Raw genomic sequence first — 23300 nt, forward strand, 5'->3', positions numbered from 1 at the left:
TACCACTCAAAACCACACAACGGATCAAAAGGAAAAAAGCGTCTTGGAAAAACTTGGAGATAAAAGATATTAAACAAAAAATTTAAAAGCTGCTCAAAACAAATGCCAAACAAGACAAACTTTACCTACAGAAAATGAACAGATTATACAAGTCAGCTATCAAAAAAGCCAAGAAAAGGTGCTATTCAGACAGTATTCAAAATGCTAAATGTGCAAATAAAGAACTCTATAAAATACTTAATGAATTTCGCAAACCAAATTGCCTAGAAGGAACTCATCCTGTTGCTCAAGATTTCACAGACAAACTGGAAAATCATTACATGGACAAAGCAGACACATTGAACTCATACTTAAAACAGAAGCAAAGCACCAGCACTAACCCTTATACATAAAAACAATCCAAGAATACTCTAACCCAGCCTCTCCGTTCCTTCCAACACATCTCACACAACAAATTTATGGACCTGGTCAAAGCAAGCAGGACTGCCGGCAGCCCTTCTGACCCGTGTCCACCGCAAACTTTCAAGACAATTCTTTTAAAAACCTCTGCTGCCACTCCATTAAGAAGAATCATCAACAATTCCTTAACTACCTGAATATTTCCAGAAGAACTCAAAAGTCACACATACGCCGTTTACTGAAGAATACAATCTTGGACCCTCTGAACACTGACAACTACAGACAAATGGACCTTTCCTGAGCAAACTGATAGAAAGAGCAGCGTTTGCCCAGATGTCACAATTCATTGAATAGAATGACATATTTTCAGACTTCTAAACAGGATTACGTCCGGGAAGAGGCACTGAATCTGCCCACCTTGTGATCTGGGATGACCTGAAGAATACAGTAGACCGCAACGGGGTTGCTGCGCTACTCCTCTTGTACCTCTCGGCTGCGTTTGACACGGTTGACCATGACACTCTGAAACAAAGACACTTTGAAGCCGGCATAGAGGGGACTGCTCTAGACTGGATCACGTTCTACCTTTGAAACAGAACTAATGTCATCCATACCCCACCTTTCTCGTTCAAAACCATACTCCATTTAAACAGGGGCCCCTCAAGAGTCTATCATCTCGACCATGCCTTTCAACATCTACATGAATTCATTACCCGTACTGATCAATCAATTTCACTTCACATGCTATAACTATGCAGATGACACGCAAATACTCCTTCGACTGGAATGCCCCAATGACATTGTAAAATCCCCAATTTGCAGTTGCCTCAGAGCCGTGGACAAGTGGATGACTTGGAGACATCTCAAATGTAATGCTTCCAAAACGGAAATACTCATGTGTGGTGATTGGAAACATTATGACCCGCTTGCCGCCTGGCCTGATGAACTGGGATCACTGCCTAAAGTATCGAAGGAAGGAAGAAACCTCGGAATGACCATGGACTCCAAGCTATCGATGAATGCCCAAGTGGACAAACTAGCAAGATCAAGCTTTGTCACTATAAAAATGCTGCGACTAATTTTCCCTCATTTGGGATTTCCACACAAGGTCCAAGCTACCATCTCCCTTGTTCTGTCCAAACTCGATTACGCCAATAGCCTCTACCAGAGATCACCTTTAACGACCATAAAAAGACTACAATGGATTCAGAACTCAGCTGCCAGACTACTCTTGCATATCAAACCGCGACACCACAGGTCACCTGCCTTGAAAGCCCTGCATTGGATACCGGTTGCCAGTAGATCCACGTTCAAGCTGCTTTGTATCACCCACAAAGCAATACATGGGACCGCTCTTCATCAGCAATAAAATCACCAAACATATTCATCAAAGGAACCTTCGTTCTAAAGGGGTGCATCACCTCAAAATCCCAAAATACAAGAAAAAAACCATGGGTGGCACATCTTTCTCTGTTCAAGCAACCAAACTATGCAACTCTTTACCCCCCAAAATAAGATCCACTGACAGCCACCTTATCTTCAGAAAACTACTCAAGAATTGGCTCTTTCCCACATAAGCACCATACGCAAACAGAAATTTACAGCATATCCATCTGTGTATAAGCATTTATTTTCACTATAGATATGCACTATCTTTGTGTATTGCTTGTGTGTACAAGTAAAATAATTATGTTGTTTAAAAAAAATAAAAAATAAAAGTACAATAACACTTGAAAAGCCAGAGTTTATCTGGTGTATCTTTGGTCTACATGTACTTGCTTCCATTGTGTATCTATGTACCTTCCATGTATTTGTTTCTGTGTGTTTGTTACTTTTCTCCTGAAAAAGCATATCCATTGCACTACCCTATTTCTCATCCTGTACCTCTATCAATATCTTTAATCTACATATACTTAACTCCTTAATGAATCTATATCCTTTCAATGTACTCATGGATCTATATATTTATCACTTTCTTCTAATTTAGCATTCCCAATGCACTACCCTATTTCTCAGTCTATGCTTCTCTCAATATGTCTTCTAGCCCAACTTTCTGACTCATCTCAAACTTCTTTCTACTACTCTTTCCAATACACTACCCTATTTTTCACCCTATACATCTATCAATATATCTTCTACATCCACTCTCTCATTTATCCCAAACCCCATACTACTACTATGGTCCCCCAAATAACCCTTTCTAGACTCTCCCCTACTCTACCCCTCCTTGCATCATCTGATACCTCTTTTACTATACCGATCCCCCAAAACAAACCTTTCTAAACTCTTCCCTCTGACTCTTCTCCTCCACAACCCCTTTCGACTCATCCAAAAGCCTCCTCCTACTGCTATGACCTCTAAAACAAGAAGAAGGAAAAAAAAATCTAAATCCTTCACTCTTCTATCCCTCCACTATCCTTTTCAATCAAAAAAAGCAGACTAACATGTTCACTTCTCAAATTACATATTCCACTATTCTAATTCACCAACAATCCTTTATGGATTCTGGAGTAGTGTGCTAATCACCAATAAAGTGCTTCAACACCTCATCAGGGTTACAAGCGCTATATAAATGCAAGCCTTTTTCCCGTTTCTACCCCTTCCCAACCGTTCTCAATCCAAATAACTGACTAACATATCCACCACTCAAATTACTTTCATATTTCACCATACTAATTCAACACTAATCCTATGGGTTCCAGAGTAGCGTGCTACTTGCCAAAAAAGCGCTTCAAAACCCCATCAGGCATAACAAGCGCTATATAAATACAAACCTCTTTCCCTCTTTCATCCCGTCGCCTACCCTTCTCTATCCAAATAACTGAATAACATATCCATCATTCAAATTACTTCATATTTCACTATACTAATTTTCAACACTAATCCTATATGGGTTCCGGAGTAGCTTGCTACTCGCCAGCAAAGCGCGTCAGCACCCATCAGGTATAACAGGTGCTAAATAAATGCAAACCTTTCTTCCCCTTCTATCCCTTCGCTATCCTTCTCACTCCAAATAACTGACTAATATCCACCACTCAAATTAATTTCATATTTCACCGTACTAATTCACCACTAATCCTTTATGGGTTTCCGGAGTAGCATGCTACTCGCTCCCCCCAAAAAAGCGCTGTAACACCCCATCAGGGGTAGTAAGCGCTATATAAATGCAATTACAATACAATACAATATAATTATGATATTCTTTAAGATAAATATTAGGTGTGAGTTGGTGCATTTGTAGGGATGAAGGGTGGGAAGTTATTTAAATGTAATTAATTTATTATTAGTTAATTATTAATAATAATAATTTAATTAACAATTAATTATGAAAATGACGCAAATGTTTTGTTTTTAATTTAAATATTAGGGATGGGTTGTTGGTTTTGTATGGCTAAAGGTTGAGAAGGTAATTAAATATAATTATTTTACTAATAGTTAATTATTAATAATATGTCAATTATGTAAAATGTGTAAAAAACATTATTTTAGGATTTAATTTTAGATATGTGTTTTGTGGATTGTAGAAGTATATGGTAGAATGCTATTTAAGTAATAACAAATTAAAAAATACTTTAATAATTTTTGTAATTAATATATTTATTATCGTATATGTTAATTGCGTTGTGCTTTTTAAATTTGAATACAATTGTATTTGTTGGTTGTTAATATGCTGAGAATATAGGGCCTGATTAGGATGGCGGTGAGATGCCACCGACAGCCCATTGGTGGCAGTCTCACAACCATCCTAAGCAAGTTTTCTACCGCCACATTAGGATGGCAGGCATGTGTTGGCAGTCGGAAAGACTGACTGCCATGCGTCCGACATGCTCCTGGAGCCCACCAGTTCATAGGAGAGGTACCATATCTCTACAATGGTGGTGGTGCCTACTAGGGCACCTATTGTGCCCCCTACACATCTCTGCACCATGTGGCAAGCACCGCATGGTGCCTGCCACGTAGTGCAGGGATATGTGCCGTGACCCCTTTTTGTCTTGAATCGTGTGCCAGCAGCACCCACCGCAGTACAAAATATAGGCATGGCAACTGCCGTGGTGGCGGTCGCATTGTAAGGCTTATGCCGAGACTGCCAACAGCCTGTCAGGCAGTCCCGTTTCCAATAGGGTGACCACCCGCCAGCCTAATCAGCCCCAGAGTTTGGTCTTTTAATTATATTAATATTTGTAGCAATTTGTGATATGTATTAAACATTGTACTAAATATTTAGGGCCCGGTTAAGAGTTTGGCAGTCCATTGGAACACAGATGCCATATTATGCTGGCGGTGCAGCTGCTGCACTGCCAAGCATATTATGAGTTTCCTCACTACCACAGTTTTCATGGCGGTGAGCCCTCCATAAAAACTCTGGTGATGAGTTAACTAAGGTGGCCTTTCAGGGCACCCTGGCACTAAGGGCCATGTGGATGCATGTATGGGTCACATTATGTGTCCCCCTGTCTGCAAGCATGCCTAGTTTCTGCATGGACCTAACAGTCTATGCTGTGCAGGAACATGCTTTGGCATTCTCACTGTAGTGCCTTTCTAAGGCTTACCACCTAGGACCACCAAAGCACTGCCTTCCAGACCAGGAGAAAACTCCTAATCTGAAGGGCGGTGTCAGTACGGATTTGGCAGTGTGGCAGCGGGACACTGGCATGGAGGCCCACTGCGGCACTACCAAAGTCACAATCAGGCCCTTAATTTGTTTATTTCTTTAAAATAATGTATTTGCATTTTTAATATTTAGGTATTTATATTTTGGGGTATTTAGTATGTTTCAGAAATTATTTTATTTTGTAGAAGTGAATTATTATTATTATTATTATTATTTAAACTTATAACGCGCATCAGCTACCCGCAGTGGGTTTCCCGGCGCAAGGGATAGTCTCAAGGAGAAAACAAACCTCTCAGACAGCACCGTGAATCAACTAAGGCGGCATGAAGATCATTGGAAAAGTAAAGGTTTCAGTTTTTTTCTAAAAATGAGAAAATTGGTTTCCGTTTTCAGAGTGGTGGGTAGCGCGTTCCAATATTTAGGACCTAGATGGGAAAAGGCCCGTCTCCCCATCCTTACAAGCTTGAATCGAGGGACAACAAAGTCGCAATTGGCAGAGGATCTAAGTGTGCGACTAGGCTTGTAGGGTTGGACCAGACTTTGCAAGTATTTTGGGGCCGAGCCCTGCTTGATTTTAAAGAGATAGCATATGGCTTTGAAATTGATACGGCTGGGGATCCTGAGCCAATGTAGATCGCGCAGAGCCTGTGTGGCCAATGATCTCCTCGGGATATTGCAGAGAAGTCGGGCTGCCGAGTTCTGAACAACCTGGAGTTTGTTTACGGTGGCCACATCGGCGCCGAGATAGAGGACATTTCCGTAGTCCAGGCGAGATGTTACTAACGCCTGGACAACGGTTCTCCTGGTGGCAAGAGGCAGCATCCAAAGAATTTTCTGGAGCCATCGCAGGATGGCAAAGCATATGGCGGCCGCCTTTGTGGCCTGCTGTCTCATGGAGAGTTTGTCGTCTATAAGAAAACCGAGGTTGCGGACCACAGAAGATGGCTGAGGAAGGGGTCCCATCTCACTAGGCCAATGTTGAGGGCCCCATAGATCTTTATGCTTCCCTAAGATAAGAATTTCGGTTTTGTCACCGTTTAGTTTGAGGAGATGCCTTTGCATCCACTCAGCTATATGTGACAGTCCAATTTTCAGATCCGATATATCGTTGCTCTCGCTGCTGGAAAGGGAGAAAACAATTTGGGTGTCATCGGCGTATGAAAAAATAGTCCATATTATGATTATCGCGGTCCATAGGACCGCCTTACTCATGGTGGTGGTCTGACCACCGCCTCACTGCGTGCCCACCCACAATATTATGAGTGTGGCGATCGGACCACTGTGTCTGCTGGTGATCAAAGATCCCAGGATCCAGCAGTTGTCGCACAGTGGTCAGGGGCAGGAATCTGCTGTTGGTGCTGCTAGAACACCACCAAGAATATTTTGAGTTGCCTGTCTACCACCCTTTTCATGACGGTGACAATGCTATGGGAAGGGTGGCAGAGAGACAACTAAAAGGGCCCTAACAGGGCCCCCATGCCACTCTTGGGCATGGGGGTGCATGCAAGGAGGCATATGTTGTGCCCCCCTAGAATTGAACTTCTGTTCCTGCATGGTACGCCATGCATGCCACACTCTGCAGGAACATGCTGCAAGTGCTGTCACAGCAGTGGGCTGCATGTTAGGCTGTCCTATGATCCTAACAGCCCGCTGACATGTGCCTGCCACCGCACCGTGTCTTGCTTCCTCCTTCAAAATACCACTCCCACACAATGGCCCAAACTCGGTGAAGCAGGAGACATATAACATAGCAACAGGGGAACAACCTTTACAACGCAACTTTTACAACGCACTACCATTACAACGCATTTTTTACAACGCATAATCCATTACAACGCATGATATTACAACGCATGACAATACAACGCATTTTTAAAAACTACCTTTACAACGCATTCCATTACAACGCATACTACCATTACAACGCATACCATTACAACGCATAATATTACACTATACTATCCAACACTTACCCTACTGATGCACCCCCTGGAGTTAGAATAGTAATTTTTACCCCTATACTATCCAACACTTACCCTACTGATGCACCCCCTGGAGTTAGAATAGTAATTTTTACCCCTATACTATCCAACACTTACCCTACTGATGCACCCCCTGGAGTTAGAATAGTAATTTTTACCCCTATACTATCCAACACTTACCCTACTGATGCACCCCCTGGAGTTAGAATAGTAATTTTTACCCCTATACTATCCAACACTTACCCTACTGATGCACCCCCTGGAGTTAGAATAGTAATTTTTACCCCTATACTATCCAACACTTTCCCTACTGATGCACCCCCTGGAGTTAGAATAGTAATTTTTACCCCTATACTATCCAACACTTACCCTACTGATGCACCCCCTGGAGTTAGAATAGTAATTTTTACCCCTATACTATCCAACACTTACCCTACTGATGCACCCCCTGGAGTTAGAATAGTAATTTTTACCCCTATACTATCCAACACTTACCCTACTGATGCACCCCCTGGAGTTAGAATAGTAATTTTTACCCCTATACTATCCAACACTTTCCCTACTGATGCACCCCCTGGAGTTAGAATAGTAATTTTTACCCCTATACTATCCAACACTTACCCTACTGATGCACCCCCTGGAGTTAGAATAGTAATTTTTACCCCTATACTATCCAACACTTTCCCTACTGTTGCACCCCCTGGAGTTAGAATAGTAATTTTTACCCCTACACTATCCAACACTTACCCTACTGTTGCACCCCCTGGAGTTAGAATAGTAATTTTTACCCCTATACTATCTAATACTTACCTTAAATGTAATTTAATATTATGCGTTGTAATGGTATGCGTTGTAAAGGTAGTATGCGTTGTAATGGTAGTGCGTTGTAAAGGTATTTTTTAAAAATGCGTTGTAGTGTCATGCGTTGTAATGTCATGCGTTGTAATGGATTATGCGTTGTAAAAAATGCGTTGTAAGTGCATGCGTTGTAATAGTGTGCGTTGTAACGTCATACATCCATAGCAACACCTAGAAAGGGGTTTCCCTTTACAAAAATGAAACAAGTCTCTCTTTTTAGAATGAGGCTTGGGGTTTTATTTATGCAATGCTCTCTAACAGAAAGGCTTTCCCTGATGTCAAATGAACAATATTCAAATATATATATATAATTATATGCAAGCAATAATAACACACTTTACAAATGTAACTGTTCAATGCATGAATAATAATAATGAATAAACAAGCAGCAAATAATACTGGACGTCCTGCAAGAAATCAGAAAGATATATACACTAAACACATCAATTGATTACTTTGGATGTGCACTCTGACTCACTCGAACATCACAAAGAAAAACACCTCAAATGATCACAACCACTGGAAACTGTACAAACACTCACGCATCACAATGGCACTAGTCAGAAACAAATTACCTCACCTGATCGTTCACTCGACATCCTTGCCAACTCAAGCTGGAGGAGCCCGTTAACGCCAGGCATGGATTTTCAACCGGGACCCAGGTTCCGTTCTTTTGTGATGACACGTCTGCCCCACAAATTAGCTCCCAAGCTCCCCGCCAAGATTCTCCTCCTTTATAGTCTTAAAACACACTGAATGGTTTGAGAGACCTTCCCTTTGCGCCAAGGAAACTACTGGAATCGGCCACCTCCAATGCAAGCATTCAAGGGAACAAGTTCCATCGTTGCCCCTAGATTCTCACATGTTCCAGCCTTTATCTTAATGAAGCTTACAAAAGTCTCCGTTGCATTAAATAATCTCTTTGAAAAACAAAACAAAGCAACCTTGAAGGTGATTAACCTAAACAACCTGACAAAAACTCTGGGGGCTGTCTGTGCGCACAAAAAAGCTCGAGGAAGGCAGAGTCAGAATTCATGATGACATGGGGCCACATTAAAGCCTATAGTAAGAACTTCATAATACTTTCCAATGTACAACCCAATGCACATTTGCACCACTGCTCATAACACTGCTCTTCGAGACCAAAAAGTACATTACTCACCTGTCTCTGTCTCTGTCTCTGTCTCTCTCTCTCTCTCTCTCTCTCTCATGCTTTCAAATGCACATCCCACATGTTCTGTTTTTGGCAAGCAGTTCTACTGTGACAGCTCCCACTTCAAAACTAATAGAAGAAATCTTCAAGAGAAACAAGGCATAGGCAGGACATACGTTTAGGATAGGATATAATAACACACCAAAGTCAATTCAAATGATGGTAGTCAAAGGTCATCATGTCGTGTCAAACCATAAGAATGCCTCTAGCACTACACACCGTCCGCCGTCCATGGATTACAATCTGTAGGGAGGGCACACCACGGCCATGGTGGTCCTGCTGAGGACGACACAGTGGCGGTGCTGTAGGAGGACTGCCAAACTCATAATAAGACCCTTAGTCTGTATCTAATGTTGCAGAGAGTGCAGTGGGAGTAGTACATTTTACCACTTTGCAATCCAAAACTTTCCTTACTTTTGCCCTGACTGGAGTGGAAAAAGTACATTTTACTCCTCCGCAATCCAAACTTTCCCAACTGCTGCACTGACGTGAGAAGGAAATGGTCGTTTTACCCCTCCGCAATCCAACACTTTCCTTTTTCTTTACTCTTGCGCTGACTGTGGTGGGAATAGTAACTTCTACCCCTCCTAAGTCCAACACTTTCCCTACTGTTGTAGTTGAAATAGTATATGTATTACTGGCAAAATGTTTAAGTTTACTTTAAATTGTTTGAATTTATATGATTATGTGTTTGTGTATTTAAAATGATAATATTGATAATTAATAATGTTATTTTTTTCATTAAACTTTTTATTGGGAGCAAGGATAGAACACATTATACATCATACAGACATGTGTATGCAAGATTTTGTGGTGGCTCAGGCTTCACAGTATATCCGAGACCGTAGCGTTATTACATTCAAATTCCATTGGGTCCATTTGTTACCAACCTTCCCAGATCAGTACCCCATCTAGGCTGCGTGGAGTGCATATTCCTCCCCTGTATTCATTCCATTTACCCCAAATTTGTGTCCATTTGGTGGAGCAACCCCTCGACTCATATACCGTCTACTCCATTGCCATATTCCAATCCATATCTTTCCCCCAGTCACACAGCGTTGGTGGTTCCTGTGCCTCCCACAGTCTTACAATATTCCTCTTGGCAATTATCATCCCATGTGTCACCCATATTCTGTCTTTGGTGTTCATATCCGTATGGCCCCAAATATTACAAAGACATAGCTTTATATTACAATCAATCTCATTACCCATTACTCGCTCCATACACTTCTTCAATGATGACGAATATCGCTGAATGACTATACACTCCCAGAGTATGTGCACAAAAGTACCCTCCTGCCCGCATCCCCTCGTAAATCTGGCCTCAGTACTATATCTCATCTTTATCAACATTGGTTCTGTCAGGTATATTCTATGAAGTATCTATAGTTGAATACGTCTAAGCCTTGAGGAGATGGCAGCCTTTCTAGGAGAAGACAAGGCTTCAAGCCAATCTTCGTCCTCCAAACCCGCAACATCGTGGTCCCACTTAGCTCTAAGTCGGAGAAGGGGGTCCGTTGTGTTATTAATTAGATTTTGATATAGTAACAATATGGCTTTCTTCAGGAGATTGCCTTCTAAGACACGATCTCCTAGTGGGGCGGAGTCTAGTGGGGCCTCTCCCTTTGTAATCACTGCGAATAATGCATGCCGGATCTTTAGGTACCTAATATACTCAGCATTAGTTAGTACATATTCCACTTGTAATTGGGCAAAGGGGATTACTTCTCCTGCCTTCAAGAGATACCCAACCTTAGAGAAGCCAATTAAGTCCCAGCGGTCAAATCTGCGGGTTTGTCGCAGGTTGCCCAGTTGGTCTGTGTCCCAGAGTAGGGTGGCCAACATGATCCTACACTCCCACCCTAGGCTCCTCGTAGCCGTCCGCCATACCTCGACCACGTGCCTTGTGGGCCCCGACAGTCTCATTTTTGCGGTGGTTGTAGTGTATAGTGCACCTGCGAAACTTGCCCCCGGGAGGAGCCATCTTTCCATGCGAAAACCAGGATATCCCTGTGGCCTATATGTACACTAGTTTACAGCGGCATGTTGAGCCGCCCAATAATATTTCTTAATGTAAGGAAGACCAATTCCTCCGTCATACCAACCTCCTGTAAGCTTTTGCATGGCTATTCTGGGTGGTTTACTGTCCCATAGGTGCTCTTTCAATGCACAATCTATAGCCCTAAAGTATTTTGTACCCACTGGATGCTTCGTGTTCTGTAAGACATGTAAGAACCGTGGAAGGGACATCATTTTAAATAAGCTGCACTCCCCAACTGGGACAGTGGGAGTGACTTCCAGTGCAGGACATCACTCTTGAGTCTCTGCAGCGGGGGACAGAAGGTTGTAGTCATAAAATTGAGTTGGGTCTTTGGAGATCCGGATTCCCAAGTATTTGAACCCCGTCTTTGCTGTTGTGATAGTGAAGCCCCTGGGAAAGGAAGGCTGCCCTCCACTAAGAACATAGATGACTGATTTGGACCAATTGATCTTGTATCCAGCGAATCTGCCAAATACTATAAAGATTTTATTTGATTTTATTAATTTTTATTTTTTGGTGTTTTATACAGCGCAAACATGACCCTAAGAAGGGTATCAGGGCGCTTTACATTTACATGTCTTTAAACTTAAAACAACACTTACAATATGTGAATTTGTAGAAATATTCATTGTACAGCGAGTTGCTAGCAACAGTTGTGCTATCAGGTCCTGAGTAACTATAAATTGTTTTGTAGAAGAAACATTTGTGCGTTAACACTCATAAAACAAGTCCCACTTAAAGGTTAGGCGACACTGTGTGGTACCATATGTGTGAGAAAAAAGGACCTCTGATCATTTCAAGTCTGCTGAAATTAAGGAAAGAATTTGCTCATAAAAAAGGATTTGGCTTCATTTTTTAAAGCAGAAATGGACGATATTTTTCTAATGTTCCGGGGAGTGCGTTCCAAATTCTTGGGACTGCACCAGAAAAGGCTCAGTCATAAGTTATTTTTTTTCGGATGAAGGCCGGTATCAGTAATAGATCTCCTTGACTCCGGGAAACTCAGCATTCTCCTGATAGTGTGATTTTCTTGGTGTTTTGTAATGTATCACCTTGAGAGTGATACATGCCATTTTTAGTTGTATTCTTGCTTCATAAGGCAGCCAGTTGAGCGCTTTCAAGTGAGGGGTGATGTGGTCGAATTTTCCGGTGCCCGTTATAAGTCTTGTGGCTGTGATGAGACAAGCTTTTAGGGGTGCAGTTGAAATCTTGGGAAGTCCGGCTCGGGTTGTGCAACCTTACTCGATCCTTGATATTACTAATGCCGGGACTGCTGTTTTAAGGTCTGAGTTATTTATGAAAGGTTTCAGTTTTCTAAGGCAGCTTAGATGGAAACGGGCATTTTTTGCCATTGTGTTAATGTGAGTTAGCATGTTCAGGTTTTTGTCTAGCGCAATTCCAAGGGACATGGTTGAGTCTACAAGCCTCGGAGTGCAGTTAAGCACCGTGATCAGCTTGGTCCATTCCAAGATATTCGTAGCGCTTTTCTGGGGGTAGATCAGAAGGAATTGCATTTTATGTGGGTTAAGCTTGAGGTGATTATTAGTTAGCCAATGGACGGTTCTCTTAAGTGCCTGGTTCATGATAACGATCTCTTCTATTGTATGATCTTGATATAAAGCTGTGTATCATCTGCATACTTGTGGAAGGAGATGTTTGCCTGTTGTAGGATTTTTGTTAGTGGTTCTACGTAAAGATTGAAAAGAGCAGGGTATAGTGTTGAGCCCTGTGAAACTCCTATAAGATTTCTAGATGAAGCAGATAATGATTGGTTCACTATGAATTTTTGCGATCTGTTTTCCAGGTACGAACTAAACCATTTTAGGACTGTACCCTCTAGGCCCATTATTATTCTCCAGGCATTCCAGTAATTTTGGATGGTTTACAGTGTTGAATGCCGAAGAGAGGTCAAGCTAGATTAGGAGACATGTTTTGTTGCAGTCAAGAGCAAGTAGAGTGTCGTCCACGATGTGCAGAATTGCTGTTTCAGTGCTGTGGTTTTGTCTGAATCCTGATTGGAAGTCGTTCTGCAGTTTGATTTTGGAGATAGTTGGCTCAGTTGTTGATGAACACACTTTTCCATGACTTTGGCTAGAATGGGAATGTTTGTTACTGGTCTAAAGTTGTTTTTTTTAAGATTGGAGTGACTTGCCCTGTTTTTAGGCAGTCCGGTAATGAGCCTTGCAATAGCGAAGTTTTGATAATCTTTGTCCATGAAGGGATGAGCAGATGGGTAATTGTAGACCAACAGTTTGCCGGTAGGGGATCATTAAACTGATTGTTTGGTTTTATTGTTGAGATAATATTTGCAATATCTATGTCAACATACGGCTTTAATTCAGTCCATAAAGCATTATTTTTCTGCATTTCCGGAGCTGGTTGATATTGCAGCTTAGTTGGGGTGTTCTTTTTGATCAAGGAGTCTTCAGCTGCATGTTTTAGCTCCATCTCCTTGACTTTGACTTTGGCTGTGAAGAAGGAGGAGAAATCTTCGCTACTAATGATCGATTTTGTAGCTGTTGGTGCAGATTTAGCCGTTTTGTTGGATTGATCTTTTAGCAGTTTGAAGAGTTTCCTCGGTCTGTTTTTTGCATTATCTAATTATTTTCTAAAGAAGTCTTTTTTTGAGTTAAGTATGCTTTTATTGTAGGCCTTTCTGGCTTGTCTTAGTTAATTTAGATGGGGTGAAGAAGGGTGTTGTCTCGATTTTCGCTCTGTGAGTCTGAGTGATCATCTTTCTTCGTGAGGGATCTGTTAAACCAGGGTTTTTTATCTTTGTCTGGTATCCTTTTGAGTTTTAAAGGGGCTATATCCTCTATTATGCTCGTCATCATATTATTGGAGCGTTCCGTTCGGTCACTGACGTCTACCAGGTTATTAGGAAGTTGCAGTTCTTTCTCACAGCGTGCTGCAAGATTTTCCATGTTGAGCCCTCTGATGTCACAAACGCATTTTCAGGGTTTTATTGATTGCGAGGAGGTTTTTGTTTTTAAGTGGGGTATTTGGAAGGTAATGATGTGATGATCCGACCAGTCGCAAGGGATGATCTCGAATTTTATCGATAGCTGTTTCTTTCGAGATGATCCAGTCTAAGGTAGAGCCTTTAGAGTGGGTTGGAAGATGGCATTCTTGAACCAGCGATTGCTCTTCAAGGAAGGCTTTGAGCAGATTGATCTGATTGTCAGAATGATCTTCCCAATGAAGAGTGAAGTATCCTAGGAAAATATCTTTTGGCTGGGTAGCAGAGTTTGCTGTTATGATTTCTATCAGCTGGTCTAAGAACATGGAGTTTTTGCTGGGGGTGGTAAAATGCGTGAAGTTTGCAACTTTGATTGTCTGTGGATCTTAAGGACAAACTGAGGTATTCACAAGACTCTAGGGGGTCTGATTGTACTTTCACAATGTGGAAATATGGATTTTTCTGATCAGTTATGTCCCCTATCTTGGACCCCAACGGTTTCATGTATAAATCACAAGTACATGTATGTTCCCTCCAGTTCCAGTTATGAAGACGCAAACACATGTGCGTCCACCGCCAACATGTCCTCTTTCAGATCCGCCATGAATGGGCTGGATATTCCATTCCTAAGTATGAAAGGCCACCGGCTTTATATGGTTCACTTATGACATTTTACAGTCCAGGCAAGTAGGCCCTGATTCTGCCATCAAGCCTTTTCCTGCCTTCTGCCTCTGAAAGCTCCAGTCTGAGCTCGCATCTGTATCCATGAACTTTGTCCTACTCCCTGCGCAGCTAACGGTGCCTGACATCAGCCTGTTGCCTGCCAAAAACTGTATTTCACCTTCGAAATTATCTGCTCCGCTCCCTACCCAATGCATTCCTGTCTAGTAGTTTAAGTAAACATTCTTCCAGCTACCGAGCAAAAGGCCCGGCTTCTCTGTCATTTTGCAAGTGATTCATAGCCCTGTTACTATGGACGATTTCTGCCCTCGCATCTAGTGTAGACACTTAGACGCTTGTACACGCACTAACAGTCAGTATAGTCAGTATAGAATAAGATTCTACTCCAAGAAGGCCTCTCTTTTGGATAACATAGTTCTTTAAACATAGGATGTTAGATATGATTTGGGATTAGGTTGACTTGACCCTCCAGACTTCTGTCGCCACATGTAGAGCTAAATGTCAAGTCCCCTTCACCCCCTAGTTGCACGTCAATCACACGTCATGCTGCTGCGCGCGCATTTCTGCCAAGTATTTCTGCTGACATTGCGAAATTCTTTCATGGAACCACCCTATTATGACATCATACCTGATGACGTTCTTTAGTTACGCCCAGTTACACCCACTTTTGCTACGCATGTATGTTTTATCTTTACTATCAATTGTTACGCCTCCTGCATTTGCTTCACTCTAATGCCTATTGTATAAAAATGATTACTTATCAATAAAGAACGGTCTTCACTTCCTGAACCTTCGTGGTGATGGAATATGGAGCTCATCGATTTAAATTGATTATGGAATAAAGCCCGTTCCGAACCTCTAATACCACGGATTCTGCCTCTTATTTTACTGAGCTATTGTTATAGATTTTCCGCATCAAATTAAGTTCCGGTAATTAAATTATTTACCACATAAATGGCGCCCGAATAGGGACACTTTCTCATCTCACGCGCCGGCGGTGCGTTGCAGGCCCGGTCTCCTGTCACAGCTGGACGGACAACAACGCGTACCCACAGGATTTCCTGTATCTCCCTCCTGCCGAGCGGGGGTAACTGAGGCTGCGATCAACACCCAGACGAGGCGGTGAGAAGTGCGAAGTATCCCGACCAGAGCCTAGCTGAGAGAGCAAGATCCGAGGTATACAGAGGCCCACCAGTTTCCGAAGTTTCCGAAGTTCCGAGTCGAGTCCAGTCCGGTTCAAGTTCAGTTCAGTTCCGAGGCCTTCCGTTCCGAGCTACCCGGTGAGTACCATTATCGGGGAGGCGTTCTGACGCGCACATAGGTTGTGCCGGTCAAGACGGGTTTGAGTACACAAATCCGGTCTGCACTGTTTCAGCAGTGTATCTGTACTGTTTAGCAGTATATCAAGTATGTCTAGTATATAATTCAGAATTTATCTAGTTAATACCGAGTATTATGCTTAGTGACTAGTTCTCTAATTGGCCATCATTGTTTATTCATTAAATGTTAAATGTTAAAATGTTTTAAATACGTTCTGTATATTGTGGTGTGAATGACTGTTCATTATTGTGTTTTATGGTATTAAACGTGTTCAGAATTAGGTATCAGATCAGTTCTCAATATGCCGCTCTTTTCGAAATTAAGACAGATCAAAACTAGAAAAGGGGTACTCGAAGAAGCTGTTCCCATTCCTCCTAGGGACACTCCAGGGTACTTCATGTATCATAAACATGGCCTAGACGCCATATTATTTCTTGATCTATGGGTAGACTACACCAAGGAATTACCAGAAAGTCAGAGGTGGCCCGCAGCTGGGACCTGGGATGCAGATTGCATTATGAAAGTAGAAGAAGAATTATGGAAAAAGAAAGCTAGACAGTCACAGAAAGATGCCATTGAATTATGGCGTAAAGAATCATATAGACGCACAGAAAAAGCGCTCAGACAGGAAGAGAAAAGTAAGGAGAATTCAAATAAAGTTCGAGAAAGTGTATTAATTGAAGAAGGTACTCGAGTAAAGTCAGAACAAACAGACAGACAAAGAAATGCCCTTGTGAATGGTATGTATCCTCTTCTGGCCGAAGGACTACCTAAGGCTACTCCGGAAATACCAAAAGACTTGCCACCCCCATTGTTTCCGATAAAAGTACATCCCAAAGGGCATCCCAGATCCGCAGAAGATGTTTTTCTTTCCTCTTATTTAGACGACGCAGCTCCCGAGTATGCTAATGCTGCGCCACATAGACCGCCTGCCGAGGGGGTTCAACGCCAAGACCCTCCTCCGTCTGTACCTCTGCAACAGCAAACTCCGACACAAGTTCCGGCAAGCACATCTGTTTCTACATCTGCATCCACACCTATGGTTGCTATATCACGTTCAACGAATCCTTTCACATCCAGCACCCCAGGTGGTGCTACCGGAGGTACATCAAGCATTTTTTCTACGCCACCCAGAACAAATAAACTTTCCTTTCAAGAATTAGCCCACCAACGTACGCCCAAACTAGTAACTCCCAACACGCTCAAGGAACTTCTAATAGATTGTAGATATGACCCTGTGCCCGGAAAAGGGGACGAAATGATGCTGGCATCATTACGTATCCGACGAGCTGCAATATATTTAGGGAAGCTACCAGGAATGACTGCACATTTAGAAAATATATATCATTTTGTTCAGTCAGGGCGAGACCCTGAGAGTATTAACAGAGCCATGGAGTATCAAAAGGTGGAAATACAGGGGGAACTGTTACGTTTCCTCATAAACTGTGTGATCAGAAATCAAGATCAACCGGGGGTAAATACGGAAGAAATGCAAATTCTTACCACATGGGGTAAGAATATATCAGAGGGGAGACACGATAAACGATCATGTATAGTAGCTATGAGCCGAAAGATCCGCAAAGAAATAGAACGAATACACGAGGAAAGATTAGCAGTAGACGAACCAGAACAAACCGAGGATGGGGAAGAATTAGAACTGCCCACAGGACAGTTAGAAACCATGGCCTATGTAGGTAGAGGAAGATCTTGCAATAATACTAGATGCTTTACTGATCCGATATGTCCGATACGTCCAGATAATAACAGAAAATTCCAAACTCCTATAATAAATATAAGGTCCCCCGAACATTCATTCCAAGCCGCTGACAAATTACTCCGAGAACGAAGGGGTTATCATATACTCGATTCTATGGACGAACAAGAATTAGCCAGGTCAGCCGTACACTGGGTTGATAGTCCTGGAAAATATGGTGATGATACACTAGTACATACGTTTTTGAACCTCGCCCCAGATGAACAGCGTTTAGCTGGTATCTACATGATTCAACAACTCCTTATATTATATAAAAGCCAACACTCCGATCCTGGCCCCTTACCTGATATATTGACTGAATTACTCACGAATAAATGGAGAGGTTCCGGTACTAAGTTAATTAGAGAAATACTAGAATCTAGAAAGCAGTACATCCTTTTTGTATGTCCTGAACATGTCTCACTGCCCATCAAGGAAAGAACGACGTATTACATGGATAGACAGAATCCCTTACGCGAAGTGCACCCGATAAAGGGTGATGACAATGAGTTTAAACGTGTGTTTGTATACATACCCATATCCAAAATAGAACTATTAGAAATGAAGAAAGTGGTACCCAGTCACGATAAAGACCCAGCAGGTTTCCACCGTGAAATTAAAGATATGTTACTCATGGGAGAATATACCTACCCCGACATTATGACAATATTGAAGGTATTAATGCCTGCGGGCATTTACGAAAAACTCAAGGAAAAGGATTGGGAGGTGGGAGACCAGAAGATAGATTGGACAGCATTAGAAAACGAAGAAAAAGCTCGAGGTCCAGGTTCAGGGCTCGGGGACAAGACCAAAGCACTACCAGGTCTACTAGTACAGGTACTGCCACGTTTATTAACTACGAAAAAGGAAGACTGGGGTGCAATCTCAGCCTGTAAACAAAAATCAGATGAAGACACTAGTGATTTCTATTCCCGATTTGAGAAATGTTTTGGTATAAATAGTGGAATAAAAGCAAGTAGCGAGTCGTATCCACATCTGTTTGTGACAAAATTGGTTGAAAATGCCTTGCCCCAAGTTAAGAATAGAATATTGAAGTTCGAGAGTACCTGGCAAGGTAACACTCCGTCACAAATGTTACAAATGCTGCAGTACCATCACAATAGAATTAGAGAAGAACAAGAACATGAACATAGACGCATGAAAGACACGAAAATGAAAATGCTAGTTTCCCAGACAGTGCCAGTTGACGGTCATAAGAAGGGTATAACACAGTCCAGTGGCTCAACAGGTCCTGTAAAAGGGACGTGCAACTATTGTAAACAGCCAGGTCATTATGTACACGATTGTCCAGTTTTAAAACATAATATTGCCATAGGTAACGCAAAAGAAAGACCACGACCAATTAGACAGGATCAGAACCAACAAGGAGCCCCGCAGCATGCACAGTCCATGCCAGCTCCGCAACAGTCTATGCCAGCTCCACCACCGCAGCCTATTGCTGCCACACAAACAACGACCCGACAGATGTATCAGACCGCACAGTATGACTATCCTGATTATCAACGATACTCATGAAACAGCCTAGAGAGGGAAGTTGGCTTACCCCTTATTGAGGTCCCTGTAGATCAAGAAGGACCTTATGTACACAGAGAACTATTAGGTCAAGATAGAAAATTCTTACTTGATACAGGGGCAAGCCGAACAACAATAAAACGTAGTGAAGTTCCAGGGGCACCCCTCTCAGGCACACAGAATATTTCCCTTGGCTTTTCAGGAAAACCCATCATTAACGAAGTAACACAGCCTCTTCCACTTACGATCGGTCCCTTGACACGAACTACAGATTTATTGCTTACTAAATCATGTCCAGAAAACTTGTTAGGTATAAAAACTTTGAAAGCTCTAGGAGCTATAATATGTTGTTCTCCGGAAGGAGTAAGATTGTTTTTACGTGATTTCAAAGGGCACTACGTGTCCCGAGACACGGATCACCGATTACAGACTTTACCGACACATTTATGGGCACAAGGCCCTACAGATGTTGGTTGCATGAACATTACACCATATCGAGTCACACTAAAGGCAGGAGTGGTACTTCCACGAATGCGACAATACAAGTTACCCCCAGATGCTGTAGTGGCTTTACTACAAATCATTGACGAGCTTATTACCCAAGGAGTGGTTGTGGAAACTGACTCCAATGTATGTAATTCCCCGATAATTCCGATTCTTAAACGAACCGATCCAACAGCCCCGCCAGTATATCGATTGGTTATTGATCTGCGCGAATTAAATAAATGCATAGTACCACAATACCCCGTAGTCCCAGACATTTCTTCATTACTGACAGCCATTGATTCCGAAGCAACATTCTTTACTGTAATTGATCTCAAGAATGCCTTCTTCAGCGTCCCAATAGATCCGGAAAGCCAATACTTGTTCGGATTTAGTTTAAATGGACGAAGCTTTAAATTCACACGCGCACCTCAAGGATTTACCGAAAGCCCCAGCATCTATAGCCAAGCACTGAAACGAGAACTCGACAGTATCCACATGCCAGTCAACACTGCCCTGCTTCAATATGTCGATGATCTGCTGATCACCGCTAGAAGCGAACCTGAATGTGAAAAAGCCTCACTGACGGTATTACAATTTTTGGCCGAAAAGGGGCACAAGGTGTCCCCTTCTAAGCTGCAATTCTGTGTCCAGCGAGTTGTTTACCTTGGTCACTCGCTGTCCAAGGAGGGAAGGCAGCTTACACCAGATCGCATCCAGCTAATTGCTAATATGCCAATACCCAAGACACAAAAGGAGGTGCGGGCTTTCATAGGCCTCACTTCATATTGTAGGCAATGGATCCCTCAGTATGCATTTCTAGCAAAACCCCTCATTCAATTGACAACACAGGAGGCAGCCACATCGACTGTTCTCCCTTGGACTCAGGAACATACACAAGCTTTTGAAAGCCTAAAGAAAGCCTTATGCCAAGCACCTGTTTTAGCAACACCATGTTACAATAAACAGTTTACACTCTTCGTTACAGAACGCGAAGGTACTGCCTTGTCAGTACTCACACAGGAACAAGCAGGATCACACAAACCATGTGCTTATTTTTCTAGTACATTAGATCCCGTAGCTCAGGCTTTGCCTGCGTGCCTGAAATCAGTGGCAGCAACAGCTTTAGCAATCAGACAAAGCGATGCCATAGTATTAGGACATCCATTGACAGTACAAGTACCACATGCAGTAGAGGTTCTCTTGAACCGCACACAAACACAACATTTGACTATAGCACGACTCACTGGTTACGAATTAACATTGTTTCAGCCACATATAGAAATCAGACGTTGTAGTACATTGAATCCTGCCACACTGTTACCTATAAATGGAACAGACCCACTAGCACATGATTGTATTGAAGTTATCACTATCACGACGAAACCCAGACAAGACTTGACAGACGTCCCATTGTCAGACCCAGACCTGACGTTGTATGTAGATGGTTCATGTATGAGAACAGGTACAGGAGAGCTAGTGGCCGCTTACGCAGTCACAACAGACACTGAAATCGTTGAAACAAATTGCATAAATACCTTGTCAGCTCAAGCCGCAGAGCTCATCGCTCTGACACAAGCCTGTATGGAGTTGTACATGACTTTGGCGTGCTGTGGCGAGAGAGAGGTTATTTAACTTCTCACGGTGCCCACATTCAGCACGGACCCCTTATTCATGCCTTATTACATGCAATACATCTACCCACTGCAATATCAATTATGAAATGTAAAGCTCATACGAAAGTTACTGATATCATTTCTCAAGGCAATGATCTAGCTGACAGAACAGCTAAACAGACTGCTCAAACTCAAACATCCGACATGACAAAGACAATAGTCCCGACACCAACACATTGCATGATGGTTAAGGATCCCGCTCTTGACGTAATTGACATACAGACACATGCTACACCAGACGAAATAAAGAAATGGACTGAATTAGGAGGGATCCAAACGGATCAAGGATGGATGACGAAGGAAAAATCTGTGTGGTTCCTTCCTGATTCAATGGTCCAAGTCGTTATTAACACTGTACATAGTCCAGCACATCTAGGAGAAAAAGCTATGCTAGACAGCATCCAACACATTTGGTTCAACAAACATTTACGAGCAACAGCTAAACAAAAAGTCCGTACCTGTATGATCTGTTGTCAGTTTAACCCAGGTAAAAGCATTCCCGTAGAACAGGGTGGATTTCAGCCTCCTGATCACCCTTTTGAAGTCCTCCAGATGGATTATATCCAGATGGAACGATGTCGAGGATTCAAATATGTTCTCGTAGTTGTCTGTGCTCTTTCCCGTTGGACAGAGGCATACCCGGTTTCAGATTACACTGCCCCGACTACTGCCAAACAGTTAGTTCGAGAATTCTTCCCACGGTACGGTTTACCACGTGTTGTCTACTCAGATAACGGCCAGCCGTTCTCACCCGAATTAATGAAACACGTTTCACTTTTGTTAGGCTATCAGTGGAAATTTCACTGTGTCCGGCACCCCGAGGCAGCAGGTCTCGTGGAACGACATAACCAGACCCTGAAAATTAGATTGTCCAAAATTTGTAGAGAGAAAGGTGTCGACTTGGTAGTAGCCTTACCCGTTGCACTCTTTTACATGAGAATGGTAGCACACTCTCGAACAGGGCTATCCCCTTATGAAGTGATCTTCGGTAGACCACCAAATATGTGGGGGACGCCTATACCACGCAAAATAACTGATATTGACTGTAATATGCTGACAGATTACTTGGCTTCCTTGATGTCTGCACTACAATCTTGTCGTTCACAGGTAGCTGCAGCCTTTCCCGACAACACCGAGGTGAAACCCCATGACGTAATTCCAGGGGATTTGGTTTTAGTGAGGAACTTTGATCGGAAGTCTCAGCTGGATCCTAGGTGGAAATCACCTCAGCTCGTACTGCTAACGACGAGGACAGCCGTAAAGATCGAAGGACGAAAAGGCTGGATACATTCAAGTCATATCAAGAAATTTCATGGACTACCGTCAGACGTAAACGACACACCTTGCGTGTCTTCCCCGAGTGACTCAAAACTTCCTTTGGTTGAACTGAATAGCCATGAGCTATATAAACTAAAACTTAGGTCTAACAAGTCAGGCAATTTGATTGTTTAAGTCCTCTCCAAGGTGAATCGGTCGAATTTGTCTCTGACATGTATCCCTTAGACCTGTATAGAGAAAGAAACAGAAGGATAAAATTGAAACGACATGCGTACTGTAAATCACTGCGTAGTCATTGCACAGTGACGTTATTAATTTTGTTTTTCTTAAGTCTTTTAGTAATTACTGCAAGTATATTGTTGCACACATATTATCCTATTTCTAGACATGTTTATAATGTTACTGCTGAACATTCTTTTAGTGAATTACCTCCGCATGAATTGTCTTATAGATTTGCGCTGCGCAATAACACTTTTATTAGTATGTTACATCATTCCCATCAGGTTAGCAAT

The sequence above is a fragment of the Triturus cristatus genome, chromosome 5_1, assembly GCF_964204655.1.
Source record: "Triturus cristatus chromosome 5_1, aTriCri1.1, whole genome shotgun sequence".
Classification (NCBI taxonomy): Eukaryota; Metazoa; Chordata; class Amphibia; order Caudata; family Salamandridae; genus Triturus; species Triturus cristatus.